The following is a 14,941-nucleotide window of genomic DNA, read 5'->3' on the forward strand; positions in this document are numbered from 1 at the left end:
CTTATGGTTGGTCTACAAGTAAAAGATGTACACAACATCTGTTGCTGGTCGCTAATGGTAGGGTGATGTACACTGAAAGTCTTCCTTCTGGATAAGACTTTTTAAAACCTTTTCAGGCAAATGGGAAGGTCTCTCGTTATGCCATGTTCTTGGCTGAGCACTAGGCATGAAGAGAGAAACGGGATGGGATGGTTGTCTTGAGGGAGGATAACTTTCTCTTTTATCTTTTTATCATCTGTTTCATAGTTTAGAGATTCAGATTGGCTGCTAATATGTTAGTTTAAGGAGGAATCGTTAGCATTCAGTGTAACACAGTGGAAAAGAATTGGTCTGGAGATCTGTACTTGGGGCTGAACTTGGCCTGTGATCCTCCTCTCCAGCAACTTAACTTCTCTGAGCTTTACCTAACCTCACATGAAATGGGAACACAAAGGACTAATCTAGCATAAAATACTTTCTTCTACTTCTCCTTTTGATGAGTTAGGGTAACTTAGTATCTGTCACAATCTGGTGTTCCTGTCAGTGGGTGGCTTTTCTTGTTGTGATTCAGTAACCCAAGTTCTTTGTCTTGGGCTCTGTTGTTTGTCTTCAGTGCATGACTGCTATGGTTACTGTTGGGTTTTTTTTTTTAACATTATTATTTTTTAAAATATTTCTTATTTGTTTTTGAGAGACAGAGAGAGGCAGCGTGAGCAGGGGAGGGTCAGAGAGAGAGGGAGACACAGAATCCCAAGATAGACTCCAGGCTCTGAGCTGTCAGCACAGAGCCCGATGGCGGAGGACTACAGCAAAGGCTGGTATTTCTGTCTTGCTCCTCTGCTTCAGGCCGGCGAGGGATTCACTGCACATCGTCCTCATGCAGGGCCCCGGCTGTGAATAGAGCCAATGTGAATTGGCTCTTCTTTTTTTTTTTTTTTTCAGGTTTTTGTTTAAATTTCAATTGGTTAACATACAGCGTAATATGTATGTTTATACATTTATATGACTTGGCTCTTAAAGCATCCACCTGGAGGTGACACACAGTTCATGTTCAAAGCAAATCCTAGAGCTTCATCTAACTTCAACTGGGCAGGAAAGCACACTGCTATCATGTGCCTGGTGCCAGAAATAGTTGGTGAACAGCACTAATGACTGCCATCATCTAGATGTTTGGTCTATTCTCCTTGCTTCACCAAACACACACTCTTTGCTGCTGGAAGGGAGATAATCCCCACATCCCATCCCATCATGGCCTCTCATGACATGCCCTGCAGTCTATTTCAAATCCAGCTGTAGTTCCAATTCATCTGGAGACCATGAACTAACATGCTACTTGCCTTCTACACACAATTTGCAGACCAGTTGAGCAGAGGCAGGATCACCCCAGTAGAGACTCCTACTCTGTGGAAAATGAAGCATGGGAAACACATAACAAACATTGGCTGTTACAATTCTAAAATCCCATATTTTGAACCTCCCTATCTTGGGAATGAGAATGCTTTTTGATTAGGCCTTCCTCTCATTTCCTGGGAGGAGTGCCCTTGTCCATTGTTCTGTGTGGCATCTGGTTTCACTTTGAGAGGTTCCTTATCTTCCAAAATTTTCTAGTTTACATCTCAAGTGGTTATCAGGAAAATTGCCCTTCTTAGGAACTGAGCAACTTTCTCAGCCTTTTTCTTGCCTCATGATGAGGCCAAAGGACCTTTTTTTAAAGTTTATTTATTTTAAGAGAGAAAGGGCAAGCATGGGAGGGGCAGAGAGAGAGACAGAGAGAGAGAGAATCCTAAGCAGGCTCTGCACTGCAGAGCCCAATTCAGGGCTCAAGCTCACAAACTGTGAGATCATGACCTGAGCCAAAACCAAGTCAAACACTTAACCCCACTGAGCCACCCAGGTGCCCCGAGGCCAAAGGATTATTTTAAGTTGCAGAAGTTCCCATCTCTTTCAGGGAAGGTATAATTCTCTAAAAAATTGAGTCTGTTTGTTTTGGTTTTGTCTGTTTGATGCTGTGTCATGTACCCGATAACCATATCACAGTATTTCTCATGTCCAACCTCCCTTGACTGAATTGATTAACTTAATATTGACTTGAGTCAATACGATCTCTGGGGTAAATTTCTATATTTAGAGTTAGGATATGCTATAGTAACAACCTCCATGTCTCAACAGCTTAAAATAACAATACTTCATTTCTTGCTCATGCTATATGTGTGTGTTAGGTCAGTAGAGTTCCACATTGTGGAGGCCACTGGAACCTCCACCATCTGGAGTAAGACTCGTCACCATGGCTAAGGAAAGGGAATCTGGCGCCTTGGCTTTTTTTGTTCGTTTTAAATGCCTTTATTGAGGTATAATCCAAATACCATCAAGTTTACACCTTTTAAATACACAAGTCTGCATTTAGCAAATGTAGGCTTTTGTACAGCCATTATCACCATCAAGCTTTAGAACACTGCCTTCTCCTTGGAAAGTTTCCTCTTGCCTGTTTGCTATCAGTGCCCACAGCAAATCCCTTGGCCCAGGGAAACACCTTTTGTCTCTGTTATCTTGCCTTTAATACAAGATGTATATAAGTGGAATTAAACAATACTGAGTGTGTGGTTTCTGGCTTTTTTCGCTTAATGTAATGTATTGACAGTACTCCATGTTGTTGGATATATTTGTAGTTTGTTTTTATTGTTGGATTGTTTTCCATGGTACGAATATACCCTATGGTGGTTATCCACTCACCAGCTGATAGACACTGGAGTTTTCTAGGTTTGGGCTTTCATGAATAATACCACTGTGAACATGTACATACAGGGCTTGGTGGGGATGTGTTTTCATATCTCTTGTAGATACCCAGGAGTGGAATTCCTGGGTCATAAGTAAGAATTTATTTAACTTTTTAGAAAACTTCCTTTCTTCCAGATGAGCCATACCATTTTGCATTCCCACCTGCATTGGATGAGAAGTCCCATTCCACATCCTCTATACTTGATGTCATCAGTCTATAACTGTCTACTATGTGTGAAGGGGCATCTCACTGGGGTTTTGATGCATGTTGCTTTTTAAAGTTGAGATAGAATTCACATAAAGTTCACTATTTTAAAGTACAAACTTCAGTGAATACAATTCAGTGTATTCTTTTAAATGTAGTCATTACGTCATAATAGCCATCACCACGGTCAAGTCCAGAACATTTCCATCACTCTGAAAGGAGCCTTGTACCCATTAATGGTCAGTTCTGATTCCTTCCTGCCCCCATCTCCTGGCAATCACTAATTTAACTTCTGTCCATGTGGATTTGCCCATTCCTGACATTTCATGTGAATGGAACCATGTAATATGTGGCCTTTTGTTTCTGGCTTCTTTTATTTAGCGTAATATTTGTTTTAATGTCTATTTATTTATTTTGAGAGAGAGAAGGGGACAGAGAGGGGGAGAGAGAGAATGAGCAGAGAAAGGGCAGAGAGAGAGAGGAGAAAGAGAATCCCAAGCAAGTTCCGTGCTGTCAGCGCACAGCCCAATGTGGAGCTCAAACTCACAAATTGTGAGATCATGACCTGAGTTAAAATCAGATGTTAACTGCTTAACCCACGGAGCCACCCAGGCACCCGAGCATAATGTTTTCAAGTTTCATCCACGAGGTAGGATGTAACCATACTTTATTCCTTTTTATGGCTGAATAACATTTCATTGTATCCACATTGTCTTTGTTTACTAGCCAAGGGACAGTTAGGGTATTTCCACTTTTAGGCTATTAAGACTCACACTGTTATGAACATTCTTCATGTATGAGTTCTGACGCAAACATCTGGTTTCAGTTTTCTTAGGCACATACTTTCAGGTGGAATTGCTGGGCTGTATAGCACACTTGATCTTAGCCAAAAGGCCGAGAAGCGATTGGGCTGTATAGTAATTGTACATTTTTTGTATACTTTTTTGAGGAACTGGCACAATGGTTCCAAAGTAGCCATACCGCATTACATTAGCACGATCAACCTCTGAGGTTTCCAGTTTCTTTACACCCTCACTGTCACTGTAACTGATTTTTTATTATAGCCATCCCAGTGGGAGTGGAGTGGTATCTTGTCACAACTTTGATTTGCACATCGCTATTGTCTAGTGGTGTCGGGCATCTTTTCATATGTTTAATGGCTATTTGTATGTCTTTGGAGAGAAACATTCATTTAATTTTTCTTTACTCATTAAAAAAAATCCATTATTTGTTTATTATTTAGTTGTAAGAGTTCTTTATTTATCCTGGATACTAGACCCTTATCAGATACAGGTGTACCTTGTTTTATTGTGTTTTGCTTCATAGACTCTATGAATAGATACATTGATACATTGCACTTCATAGATACTGTGTTTTTTACAAGTTGAAGATTTGTGGCAACCCTACCTCGAGTGTCTGCGCAATTTTTCCGCCACTGTTTGCTCACTTCGTGTTTCTGTGTCACATTTAGGTACTCCTTTCAATATTCCAGAGCTTTTCATTATGTTTGTCATGGTGATCTGTAGCCAGTCAACTTTAATGTTACTCTGGTCATTGCTTTTGGGTGCTGCAAACCCACCCATATAAGATAACAAACTTAGTAAATGTTGGGCATGCTCTGACTGCTCCCCCTCCCAGTTGCTCCCCGTCTCTCTCCCTCTCCTCAGGCTTCCCTGTTACCTGATAACACGATAACATTGAAATAAGGCCAATTAATAACCCTACAGTGACCTCTAAGTGTTCAAGTGAAAGGGAGAGTCACACCCTCTAAATCAAAAGCTGGAAATGAGTAAGTTTAGTGGGGAAGGCAATGTTGAAAGCCAAGGTAGCCTGGAAGCTAGGCCTCTTGTGCCAAACAGGTAGCCAAGTTGTGAATGCAGAGAAGTTCGTGATGGGAATGAAAAGTGCTGCTCCTGTGAACACATGAATGATAAGAAAACAACACAGTTCTGCTACTGATACAGGGGAGTGCAGCGGTCTGGACAGAGGAGCAAACTCACCACAACGTTCCCGTACACCAAAGCCTGGTCAGAGCAAGGGCTTGACACTCTTCAGTTATGACGGCTGAGAGGTGAGGAAGCTGCAGACGAGAGGTTTAAGGAAAGAAGCCGTCTCCATAACATACAGGTGCAAGGTGAGGCAGCAAGTGCTAATGGAGAAGCTGCAGCGAGTTATCCAGAAGATCCAGCTAAATAATTAGTGAAGCTGCTTACACTGAACAACAGATTTTTCAGTGTAGACAAAACAGCCTTCTATTAGAAGAAGGTGCTGCCTGGGACTTTCATAGCTAGAAAGAAGTCAATGCCTGGCTTCAGAGTTTCAAAGGACTGGCCGACTCTCTTGGGAGGGCTAATGCAGCTGGTGACTTTAAGTTAAAGCCAGTGCTCATTTCCCATGATGAAGTTCCTAGGGCCCTTAAGAATTCTGTAAAAGCTACTCTGCCTACTCTCTAAATGGAACAATAAAGTCTGGATGACCGCACATCTGTTCATAACATGGTTTACTGAATATTGTAAGCACATTGTTGTGACCTACTGCTCAGAAAAAAATCCTCCGAAAATCTTACTGCTCACTGACAGTGCACCTGGTCACCCAAGAGCTCTGGTGGAGACGGACAACGAGATGAATGTTATTCCCAGGTTAATACCGCAGCCACTCTGCAGCCTATGGACCAAGGAGTCATTTTGACTTTTAAGAAATATATTTCTAAGGTAAGAAGTGTCACAGGAAGGATTTCTCTGATGGATCTGGGCAAAGCGAATTGTAAACCTCGAAAGGAGTCATCCTTCTAGATGCCATTGAGAGCATTCAGGATTCTTGGAAAGAGATCAAAATATCAACAAGAACAGGAGTTTGGAAGAAGTGGATCCCGGCTCCCACAGATGACTGAGGTGTTCAAGATTTCCGTGGAGGATGTAACTGCAGATATGGTAGAAATAGCAAGGGAACTTGGAACCTGACAAGTGAGGCCTGAAGATGTTCCGAACTGAGGCGGTTTCACCGTAAACTTTCCTGGCTGAGGAGTTGCTTCTTGCGGAGGCTCAAAGGAAGCGGTTCCCTAAGCTGGAACCTACCCCTGGTGGAGATGCTGTGAGGATTGATGAACAGGCCACCGAGGACTTAGAACATTGTGTGAACTTAGTTGGTAAGGCAGCAGCAGGGCTTGAGAGGACTGTCTTCAGTTTTGAGAGAAGTTCTGTGGGTAAAATGCTGTCAACAGCATTGTGTTCCACAGAGAAACTGCCCATGAAAGGAAGAGCCCATCGAGGAGGCGAACTTCGTTGTGGTTTTATTTCAAGAAGCTGCCAGAGCCACTTCATCCCTCCACGGCTGCCACCCTGGCCAGTCAGCAGCCATCAACACCGAGGCGAGGCCCTCCACCAGCAAAAAGAGGGTGACTCTGAGACTCAGATGATAGCATTTTTCACCAAATATTTTGTTTAGATTAAAAAGATGTTTATTTTTTGAGAGGGTCATGAGCCCCTTTGCATGAGCAAGGGAGGGGCAGGGGGGGGGGGACAGAGGATCTGAAGTGGGCTCTGCACTGATAGCTGCAAGCCCGATGTGGGGCTCGAACTCACGAATGACGATACCACGACCTGACCCCAAGTCAGTGCTTAACTAACTGAGCCACCCAGGTGCCCCATCAACCAGGTATTTTTAATTAAACTATGCACATTGATTTTTTAGACACAATGCTATCGTGCATTTAATAGACTACAGTGCAGTGTGAAGCATAACTTCTGTACGCCCTGGGAAGCAAAGCCCTCAGCTGGCTGACCTTGCTGCAGCGGTCTGGAAATGAATCCGCATGATCTACAAGGTGTGATAATGTGAGATTCGCAAGTATTCTCTCCCATTCTATGAATTGTCTTTTCACTTTTTTGATGGTGCCCTTTGACCCACAGATGAGGTGCAGTTTATCTTTATTTTATTCTGCTTTCCTTTTTTTTTTTTTTAGTTGTTTGTGATTTTGAGGTCATATTTAAGGTACTGTTGCCTAATTCAAGGGCACACTGACCTACTCCTATGTTTTCTTCTAAGAGTTCTATTGTTTTTCTGTATTTATTTATATGAGAATGAGTGACAATGTGGGGGGGGCGGGTGCGACGCAGAGGAAAAGAGAGAATCTTAAGCAGGCCCCACACCTAGCATGGAGCCCAATATGGGGGTCGATCCCACGACCCCGGGATCATGACCTAAGCTTAACTGAGCCACCGAGGCACCCCTCTTCTAACAGTTCCATTATCTCAGCTCTTACATTTAGATCTTCCATCCATTCTGAGTCGGTTTGTGTGTATTGTGTGCAGGTGGGGTTCAATGTCACATGCACGAGAGTGCACAGCTGTCCCAGCACCTGCTGGCTCTTATAGCTTTTACCCAGACTTTGCACATGCACCATTTCCATTCGGGCTGTGTTGTTCTAAGCATGTGGTTATGCCTCGCGTCTAGGGGACAGATAAGTACAATTCTACCACATGAGTCCATAGTTCCCACTTTATGTCCCACGTCCAGCCACACAGACGGCCGGCTCTCTCCATACAGGTTCCAAGTCCTTGTGGGGGGAGGCAGGGCTGCTGGCCTAGTTGGGATGGGTTCTGGCCGAGGGAACAGAAGCATATCTCTATTGACTGGGGAGTGGGAGAGCTAAGGGGAAGGGGTCATTATGAATTTTGACTTACTTGACTCTAACTCAAATATCGTCTGTAAGTTTGAATCTAATTCGGAGTTACGTTATTTCAAAACTGACCTACAAGTGTGTGTTCCCTGATTGTACTTTTGTTTAGAAAATAATTTATTGAGCTCTGCTATTTCCTCTAGTCACTGTTCCAGGCCCTTGGGAAATATTAGTGAATGAAGCAAATTTCTGCCTTCATGGAGCTTATATTCCAATGGGATGAGGTAAACAAATGATAAATTATAAAATATGGAGGGTGGCAATTTAAAGCCTGCAGGCCTGCTGTCAATTTTTGTAAATAAAGTATCCCTAGAAATGGCCATGCCCTTTCATGTGCACATTACCTTTGGCTGCTTTGCCACCATGACGGCAAATGTGGGTACAGATCTTCCTTGCCTTACAGTGGGGTTGCACCCAGTAAGCCTTTTATAAGTTACAAATAGCCTAAGTCAGAAATGCATTTAATCCACCTAACCTGCTGAACATCATAACTTATCCTAGCTCACCTTAAACATGCTAGGAACCCTCGCACTAGCCTAGAGTTGGGCAAAAATCTTCTCACACAAAACACTATTTTCTAATAAAGTGTGGAGCACCTCATGTAATGACTCCTGTACTGGAAGTGGAAAACAGAATGGCTCATGGGTGCAGAGTGTTTGTAAGTTACTGGCCACTTACCCTCATGGTCGTGCAGATGACCGGGAGCTGCGTCTCACTGTCACTGCCCAGCATCACAAGAGAGTACCCTGCTGTGCATGGCTGGCCTGCAAAGAGCTCAAAATTTGAAATTCCAAGTACATGTCAGCCGAATGCTCATCGCTCTTGCACCATTGTAAACTCAAATAATTGTAAATTGAACTATTCTAAGTTGGGGACTGTCTGTAGTTGCACGAGAGACCTCTAGGCCTACAGACTTAGAATACTTATTATCTGGCCTTGAAGAAACCATGCGCTGACCCTCTATATGGAGTGTAGAAGGTGATATGTATAATGCAAAAAAAAAAAAAAAAATAGAGCCAAGTAAAAGGAACTGGGAATATTGAGGAAGGGAGAGGGTCTGCTGCAATTTTATTATTTATTTATTTTTAAACGTTTTAAATTACTATTTATTGATCATGAGAGAGACAAAGACAGCAGGAGCAAGGGAGGGGCAGAGAGAAAGAGGGAGAAAAAGTGAGAATCCCAAGCAGGCTTTGCACTGTCAGTGCACAGAGCCTGACATGGGCTCCAACCACAAGATCATGACCTGAGCTGAAACCAAGAGTCAGACACTTAACTGACTGAGCCACCCAGGTGCCACCTGGTTGCAATTTTAAATGAGATGGTTAGAGTCGGCCCCATTGAGAAGGTGAAATTAGAGCAAAGATGTGGCAAAGGGGAAGGAGCCAACTAGGCATCTGAGGGAGGAGTATTTCAGGTGGAAAACAAAAGGCAACGGAAAGGCATTAAGAAAGGAGCGTGCCAGATGCACTCACAGAACACCGGGCAGACTGTGTGGCTGAACGGGAGCCAGTGAAGGACGATGATGGGTCAGATGGGTGTCCAGGCCCGTGCAGGGCTGAGATTTTGCTCTATTTGCAAGCTGACAAGTTTAGCCTGCACAGTTTTGTGCATTCTGGCAGAAGGCGTGAGACTTCCGTGCTACTCCCGGCACTTCGGCTGCCTGCCAGCAGCAGATTTGCTTCGGCTCCCCTTTGCCCCCCAAGTCTCAGGGAGGCCATGTGAGGCCCCGGGTGGACATAACATGCCCAGCTGGTTTGTGTCACAGCTGGGCTGCTCCGTGTCTCCTATCAGACTGCAGGCAACCGTGCCTCCGCTTTACGTGGAGGGAGACATGGTCTTTGTCACACTGCAGTGTAAGAAAGCCTGCCCTGTGCTCTGGAAGGAGATGCTGTATTTTCCAAAGCTGCTTGCTATCCAAGCATTCTTGAAAAGAGCGTCTGGAACAATGTGTTTCTTCTTGCAAGATGTGCAGAAAAGCGGGAGACCCATGGGGAATTGCCAGGGGTAGGCTTATGAGGTGCCTTGACGAGGTAAAGGAGCCCCTTTAAGCACTTCGGCTCTACCCCTGACTGAAATGAGGGGCCACTGCAGTTTTGGGCAAAGGAGGGATGTGAGCTGACTTGTGATTTGCGAAGGTCACCCTGGCTGCCACTCTGAGAACAGGGTGAGGGGCATAAGGGCGGAAGCAGATAGACAAGGGGCCACTGCCGTGATCCAGACAAGAGGGGACGGTGGCTCAGTTTAGTGTGATGGTTCGGGCTTGCGCCTGGCTGGCTGGAAGGACGTAGCCGCATCCGCTGGGATGTGGGAAGGTGACAGAGGAGGCAGGTTTGGGGGACACTCAGAACTCGGGTTTGGACAGAATGAATTTGAGATGCCTGTTGGACATCTTGATATCGACAGGGCAGTTGGATAGGTGACTCTGGAATTTGGGGGAGAGGTTTGGGTTGAGATAATAAATTGGGGAGCCACGTGACCAGAAACTTTTAAAAGGAGGGTTCAGGGAGTGCCCATGGTATTTCATCAGTAATTATCACTTGGGGTGAATTATAGGCTCTGCTCAGCCTTGAAGCTAAATCGAGCCTGTTGGGGTTCAGATTGAATACAATTTAATACAGATCAAAAATATATTAAGGACAAACTTAAAGATGAGCTCTTCCAGTAAAACAGAGCCTTTATCTTTTTTTGCAGCCTCTCATTTATCTTAAAGGGGCAGAGTGGCATTTGAGCTTTAAAGGGGAGGGGGGAAAAAAGCCAAGCAGAAAATCTGAAAGTTTAATTAAGAAAATTTGACAATGTTAAACAAGAAGCAGCTGTGAGGGGGAAGATTTGTGCGCATTTTTAGCCCCTTTTGAAAGCCTCAGATTGTCTCTGGAGCAGAATGGAGCAAATTGTCACAAATCTTGTTTTCTGAGAAACCAGTTATATCAACATTATGGCATGCCACCGCCACTGCCAGCATGCCAAAAATAACACGAAAAGAAATGACTGCAAATCTATTTAGGATGAAGCCAGTAATTATTGTGTTTGTGATCATTTCTAAGAATTGTTCCTACCCAAATATTAAATGGAAATTAAGAAGAGCTCATTCTAGCCCTGAAAGTTTCCATTTTATTTTTTCTCCTTTTCTTCACTTAATGGTTCATGTTAGTAAACTATTAATAGACTTAAACAAAACACTTCTGTGTTGAGACTTAGAGTCACTTTAATGATATTTTGCAGACTTTCTATTCCCTCTTCATTGAAAGAGGAAATGTTCTTTCTTTTTCTTTTTCTTTGTGTCTGAAGTTATTTATAACACTAAGGCTTCTTAAAATTCAAATTTAAAGTGATCTTTTGAAATCCCAAGACGGGAAGTATTTTCTTATTTTCCTCCAGTATCAAGTAAACATTCATTTGGCAAAGCATTGATTTGGTGAACTGTCGGTAAGCATGGAGGTGAGAGCAGAAAAAATGGGACCGATGAAGAGGCAGAGCTAAGTCTCCTGTCTTTTGTCCACAAAATGGCTTCTCTGAAAAGAGATGGAATCCTTCATTACAGAAAGTAATTTTTAAAGAAATGATTACAGCATAATTATTTCAATAATAATATAATAATGTGTATGTAACTATATAAAACATTTTATAATAGGTATATTAACATATCAGCTTATTAATATAAACATGTTCTTACAAATTTATAATAATATCCTTAGCACTTCTTGCAAATATAAGAAGTCTACCTTTACTTAGTATCCATGTAAACACTTATAGTGCTCATTAATCTAGCAGGAAATAATTATATTCTGATATGCTGGCAGTCCAGGGCCTTGGGAGAACCTTTTTTCCTAATCTTTGTCGGGGATTTATGTATGACTTTTATCCTGGAAGAACAGGACACATTCCTCCTCCTCTAGCATTTCTCAGTCAAGTGATCCTCCGAAGGCCAAGTTAGGCAAAGTTTGACCCAAAAAGGAGACTTACAGACTAGCTGTGAGAAAGACAAATGCTGCTTTTTAAAATAGCTGCATACTATTCCATGCTGACAAAACTGGCTGTTGGAAAGGAGTCTTCTGTTGGAAACGTTCGGGAAGGTTTAACTCATCTGTAGAACACGGACGGTTCAGCCATCAGGTATCATTCATTTTCAGGACCAGGAGCTGTCCCTCAGCTGACCTGTGGATGGGATACTGGCCACAGTGTGGTTTAGTTAGTAATTCTGAGCTTTGCACATCTTAAATTTGACATTTTGGTGGGGGGGGGGTGCTGTGCAGTGGGGAGGTGGCAGGAAATAAGCAGAAAGTAAGATGGCAGGCTTTGTGTGTACCTCTCTGTACCTCCAGGATGCCTTCCTCATCTTTTTTAGATGAATTCTGTGTCCCTAGACTTCGTTTACTCAAACAGATCAGTGTTTGAGTAAAGTGTCTAAGATTTTGCTTAACAAAATCCATGTTATTGTTGGGTGATATTGTCATATAGAATTTGAGGACCAAGGAAACACAAATCCCAGTAGTTGAAGTTAGAATCTTGTGTCTGCCATTGGTTACCAAGTAACAAGTTAGTGTCAGTCCACAGACTCTCATTGACTTCGAGGCCATCCTCATGGCTCTTACTTAATAAACATCAAGCCACAGGGAAGTACAAGTTCAATGAGTGTCTCATCTTTCCTTCTAGATAAACTCTCTTTCTCCATGTTCCTTACAGTGATTTTTCCAATAAGAGTTATGTTCAATTTTCATTTCTCCTTAAAGCGATCCCTGGAAGTCTTCCAGAATCTTAGGAAGCATCAGATATTAGAATTCACTTTTTCCTTTCTCACCTGTTTCCCCATAAAGTTGGTTTCTTGATTTATTTGAGCAATCTTCTACCCTCCAAAGGAAGGGTGGTTCGTAAAGCTTAGTTCAAAGGGAAAAGTCTTCTCTTCCAAGAACAGCAATTTCTTTCTCCAGATGGCCTCGAGCAGACAGCCAGCTACCAACTGTCTTCTCATTACTGCCTTTTGTTGGCTCTCCCATGAATGTTGTGAGCAGTCCCCAATTCTCCAGCTGCTCTTAGCCCTTCTGGCAGTAGCCTTCCTGGGGGAGGACCTGGAGACGAAGCTAAGGCTATTTCCTTTCCTGTCTTTATTGGACATGTGGCTACAGAATAGATAGTTCTTGGTCACAGCTGGTGATGGCACTCAGGCTAGTCTTTCAAGTTGTCTCCCGGGCTCCCTTGTCCTGGGTTGTAACTCCGACATTTATTTAGTAAGAGCCCTGAAAACAGGATTTCATAGGGCGGAGGGAGATTGTTTATGAAAGTAAGTTGTGTTTCCAGTCGTTACCGGCTGTGAATGATAGAAGGGAAGCTAGGAACTTTCTAGGGCCTTTCATCCCTTCCTCAAGTCCCTGGGTTTAGATTCTAATTCATGTCTAATGTTGATGGTTGATGATTGCAGTGGCTTTTATTGTTGTGTCATTAAGGAAATGTATGCTTTTCTTCTCTACAATGTATTTTGTTTTCTTGTACTGAATCATTCAAATAGTGCTGAGTGTTGGGTGGCCGGACACCTACTGAGACAAGAAGGGGTTTATCTTATTTATTTTTTAATGTTTATTTGTTTTTGAGAGAGAGAGAGAGAGAGAGAGAGAGAGAGAGAGAGAGAGAGAGAGACAGTGTGAGCAGTGGAGGGGCAGAGAGAGGGAGAGAGGGAGACACAGAATCTGAAATCTGAAGCAGGCTCCAGGCTCCAAGTTGTCAGCACAGAGCCCAACGTGGGGCTTGAATCTATGAACCATAATATTATGACCTGGGCTGAAGTTGGATGCTTAACTGACTGAGCCACACAGGCGCCTTGTGACAAGAAGGGTTGTAAACTGTGGGCAATTATGCAGCATCAAAAGAATTAAAATGGCTATGTACAAAAGAAAACACAGATACCAAAAATGAAATGTAAAGAAAAAATAGAAAGTCTACAACTACGACATTCCATCCTTGATTTGGGGAAATGCCATCATCTAACATTTCCTGGCAATTGCCTTTGGACATAGCTGTTTGTATCTTAGTTCCAAGGCTTCTTTTCTGAGTAGACCTTACTCAGAGAACCTAGATCATTAGATATAAGTTAATAAAACAAGTTTTACCATCATCGGCCTCTACTGCTGGACTCCATGGGGACTTCTGCCAGTGGGACTTTGGGCAGGTTGCCTGGCAGCAAAGGACCAGAGTGTGAGTCTGTTATTTCAGGATGCCCCAGGGGAAGGCTGAGGGGCTCCTTCAGAGTGGGACAGGCAAGGGTCCTCATGGCACTTAGGTAGAGTGTTTTCACAGGACAGACCACAAGGACACAAATACCCAGCCAGTCCTCTCAGAAACCCAGTTTCACTGCTAACTGAGCAAAATTAAACTCACTGCACTGTAACAAACTTGAGTTATCTCAAATATCTTTTTTTTTTTTTTTTTTTTTTTGTACGTTAAAGCCTACAGACTTAAAGCAATTCAGAAGACAGCCTGTTGGCCAAAGGGAAAAATCTCCATTGCCCGGTAGTATTTGCTTGGAGTTCCAAGGTACCACAAGAGACTCCCCTCCCCGCCGTAAGCTTCCCTACCAATATAAAATATGTACACGTGCATGTGTTCTTGTGTGTGCCTGAGGTGGGGTCTGCCTTATGCAGAAACATTGCGATTATTTCAAGATTGAATGGGCTGCCCTGTGGTTTTCCCACTTTTCCACTTTTCTACCTGTCTTAAGGCTGCATGAAGCTCATCTCTTGGGAGGAGGCTGAAAACCTCTGTCTGCTTTTCGACCTGCAGAGGCTCAGGCAGGCACCTAGGGCCATTTCTGTTGGTCTCCAGTTGGAGCAACACACTTCAGCACTCATTTCCTCTTTCAGTGTGGACATAGATTTGATCTGTAGGAACAGTTTGATGGCTACCTCCTGGTCCCTGGCAGGATTACTGTTATACCAAGGATTTGTTTTGGGGACTTGGAGGACTTCTGTAGTCTTTGGAAGCAGCCTTGGCAAAGCGTGGGCATCCAATGTTTGGAATACATAGAATAGCCAGAAAGAGAGGCTTAGAAGGCTCCTTCAAGCTTTATAGATGACTGTGTCTGCGTGTGGAGAAGGACAGGTGGCATGTGAAGGCAATCTCCTCTCTAGGACAGTAGTCCTTGCACAAAGGATTTGTCAAGCCCAGTGAAGAGGCTGTGTGAGCCGTTACGGGGACTGTGGGGAGATCAACCCCTTACTGGTCTGCTCACAGCTGCTTATTACTAATTGAATATCAGTTGGGGTTAACAGCATTCTAGGTCCTATTTTTAGAAAACATATACATGGTTTTAT

Source organism: Suricata suricatta, chromosome 13, assembly GCF_006229205.1.
Source record: "Suricata suricatta isolate VVHF042 chromosome 13, meerkat_22Aug2017_6uvM2_HiC, whole genome shotgun sequence".
Classification (NCBI taxonomy): Eukaryota; Metazoa; Chordata; class Mammalia; order Carnivora; family Herpestidae; genus Suricata; species Suricata suricatta.